We start from the raw sequence: 3,563 nt of genomic DNA, 5'->3' as shown, positions 1-3,563 counted from the left end.
TATTTATTTATTTGTTTGTTTGTTTGTTTGTTTATTTGAGTGATCCATGTCTGATCTTGACAGGTCTAAAATATTAATCATTGTTATAAGTTTATCAAAGTGTATTAGGGTAAAGTAAAGACACCGTTTGGCACTCTCTCATTAAGATTTTGATATTTTTACCAAAGAAAAAGTAACAAGAGTGTAGTTTTAAGAAGTCTGTCATTCTCCTCTCAGGAAGGTGGCCAGTGTTGCCCGGTCCAGAGCGTTTCGGGATAAGGAAGGTAAGGTGCTGCTGGAGGGGAGGCGTCTGATCTGTGACGCTCTGTCTGCTGGAGCGGCTCCTCAGATGCTCTTCTTCAGTGCAGTGGAGCGACTGCAGGAGCTTCCTCTAGATAAACTACAGCAGGCTAAGCTCATCAAGGTCAGATATGAAGACATGAAGACCTGGTCTGACCTGGTCACTCCTCAGGGTGTTATAGGTGCGTTGCTGGATCTCTTATAAACCTACTTCTAAATGTATGTAACACAACTCAAATCACATTGTTTCCCTCAAATCTCAGCTATATTCTCAAAACCGGATGCCTCCTGCCTGGTGTTTCCAAAAGACGCACGTCTTCAGTCAGTTCCTTTGTTTCTGTTATGTGACAATATACGTGATGCTGGGAACCTAGGGACTATTTTACGCTGTGCGGCAGCTGCTGGCTGTGACAGTGTTCTCCTAACCAAAGGTATGTAATACATTTAACATGTCTTTGTTGAAAAGGAACACATAACACTTAGCCCTTAAAGTCATAAAACACTGCAGCCTATTTTCGCAATCTGGGTCAGTACGGAAACTTATTAAACAGTCTGTTATTGCTACACTTATCATTTTTAATTAAAAAAAGTTAGAAAATGCTTTGAAACTTTCAATAATACTTGAACTATGGCAAAACAAGTGTAATGCAAGAATAAATCAATATTTATGACACATTTTATTTGAAATTTAATACAAGTATTACCATTAAATCAATTGAAATAAATGGATTTAATTACATTTCTTTGAACTTATAACTCGTCCATTATAAAAGTCCATATTTCTGAAACCTACATATTCCTATTCTGACATAGAATGTTTTGAAACAAAATTTTTTTTTTCTGAAAAAAGTTTCATTTTTATAATGCCTTTTTTAAAATAGTTTTATAACAACTAGTTTGTGTGTGTGTGCAAACTTTCAGTCCTGAAAGGAAAAAGTGCTAAATTAATTTTACAAATGTATTTTGACACAAATCTAGCTCGTAGATGTACAAAAAAAAAAAAATCCAAAAATATGCATGTCACCACTGATATCCTGGTTATGAAAAGATGCATCTATTTTAAATAGTTATATCTCTTAAAAAATATTTTAAATAAATCTGTATTTTAATAATATTGACACATTTCAGTTTAGTTTCCAATACTAAAACCATGCTTTTTTTTTTTTTCAGATTATGGAAATCTCTTCTGGGTCAAAAATGACCCAGACGCATTATAACAAACTCTAAGCACTGGCTGTTTTTTTCCTCCTTCAGGTTGTGTGGACGCCTGGGAGCCCAAGGTTCTATGCGCAGCAATGGGAGCTCGTTTCCGCCTTCAAGTCTTTCCTAATTTAGACTGGGATGAAATTTCCAAGCACTTACCAAAGGACGTGGTTGTCCATGTAACAGTAGTAGTTTTCTAAAAGCTCCAGTTTCAGGACAAACAGAAAATGGTACTTCGGATGAATACAGTGAAAGTGACTGATGAAGAGTCCGATGAATTTTCACTGCCGTGTCTGAAGCCTCAGGTGTACTTTGAGAGTTGGGCTCAGAGGAGCACGGCACTGGTGATTGGCGGAGAGACGCATGGACTGAGTCTGGAGGCTCTTCGATTGGCTGAGGAAACAGAGGGCAAAAGGCTCTTTGTGCCCATGGCTCCAGGAGTGGAGAGCCTGAGATCTGCAATGGCTGCTAGTATACTGCTGTTCAAAGGCAGACGGCAACTTCTGCAGTTGTTGGATAAAACACGGCGAAGAACAAGATCTAAAATCTTCTGAGTGTTTTTCTTGTAATGTATTAAAGATGTTTCACCAATTACTGTCCAGTTCTCTTATTTATCATTGTGCCTTTTACTATTTTTAACAGTCTGGCATTTATCCAGTAAAGGGTGATTGTGTGTTTTCAGAGTAAAAGCATACTGATGACACAAATACTGTACACTTTAAAAGGAAAAGTTCACCCAAAAATGAAAATTTGCTTAAAATGTACTCACCCTCAGACCATCCAAGATGTTGATGAGTTTGTTTCTTGTACTGAATGGATTTGGAGAAATTTAGCATTGCGTCACTTGCTCACCAATGGATCCTCTGCAGTGAATGGGTGCCGTCAGAATGAGAGTCTAAACAGCTGATAAAAACATCAAAGTAGTCGGCGCCAATAGCCTAGTGGGCGGTGTGCCGACATATACTGTAATGCCTTTGCGCTCCGGGCGTCCTGAGTTCGAGTCCTGGCTCGTGGACCTTTCCCGATCCCGCTCACCTCTCTCTATTTCCCTCCTACTTCGCTTCCTGTCACTGCTATACTGTCCTCTCAAAATAAAAATGCCAAAAATGAATCTTTAAAAAAAAAAAAAAAACATCACAGTAATCCACACCACTCCAGTCCACCAATTAACGTCTTGTGAAGCGAAAAACTGTTTGTAACTTTAAATCATCACTTCTGTCATAATCCGTTCATAATCCATATATTAATTTTGCTTTGTCCAATGAAAAAGTTTTCAAACTCCTGTTTTGGTTTGAAGCAATTGTTTGAAGATAAATTCGTCTTAAAGATGAACTTGTTTCTTTTAAACATTCAGCTTTTCACTTCATAAAATGTTAATTGATGGACTGGAGTCGTGTGGATTACTTGTGTATTATTGTGATGTTTTTATCAGCTGTTTGGACTAGGCCTGTCGCAATAATCAATATATCGATTTATCGCGCAATACATGACCTCAATCATTTTTGGTGACGCAACATATCGCCCATTATATTTACTTAAAAATTAATGTCACCGTGGTTTTTTTTTTGCATTCCACTTGCGCCTGTCTTTTGCAGCTTCTCGCACATAACGTGGTGTAGTCATGAGGTGCTAGTTCAAATAAAAAAAAAATGCTTCTACAGTTTCATCCGCAGATATGGTCTTGTTTAGGGATCTGTGCCTTTGTGCATACGGACATCTGACTGCTAAGTAGTGATTGTGTTTTTCAGCAATAGTGTGCACCCTTAATTTACAGAGAAAAGAAGGTCAGGGACAAATCTGTAGATGGAAAAATCTCCATACAAGTTCTTTGTGCATTTTTCTTTTTTCTACTTGTTACTTTGCACTTTTTGTTAGAACTTAATACTTAATTTCCATGATCTAAATATTCTTAAAAATTTAAAGTTTGTTGTCATTTGGAAGTGTGTAGGCCTTCTTGCATTATTATGCTGTTACATTATGATTATATATTCAGTGGCATAAAATGGTCTTTAAAATGACAATAATATCGCTTATCGCAATTATTTCTGGGGCAATATATCGCACAACAAAAAGTTGTTATC

General features: G+C 37.2%; 1 pseudogene; it reads left to right on the top strand.

The window, feature by feature from the left end:
• LOC107661119 (rRNA methyltransferase 3A, mitochondrial-like) overlaps nt 1-2,251 on the top strand; it is a 3,098-nt pseudogene extending 847 nt beyond the window's left edge.
• The last annotated feature ends 1,312 nt before the right edge of the window (nt 2,252-3,563 follow it).

This window comes from Sinocyclocheilus anshuiensis, unplaced genomic scaffold (genome assembly GCF_001515605.1).
Source record: "Sinocyclocheilus anshuiensis isolate Anshui unplaced genomic scaffold, SAMN03320099.WGS_v1.1 scaffold583, whole genome shotgun sequence".
NCBI lineage: Eukaryota > Metazoa > Chordata > Actinopteri > Cypriniformes > Cyprinidae > Sinocyclocheilus > Sinocyclocheilus anshuiensis.
This window is presented reverse-complemented; position numbering and strand designations above follow the sequence as displayed.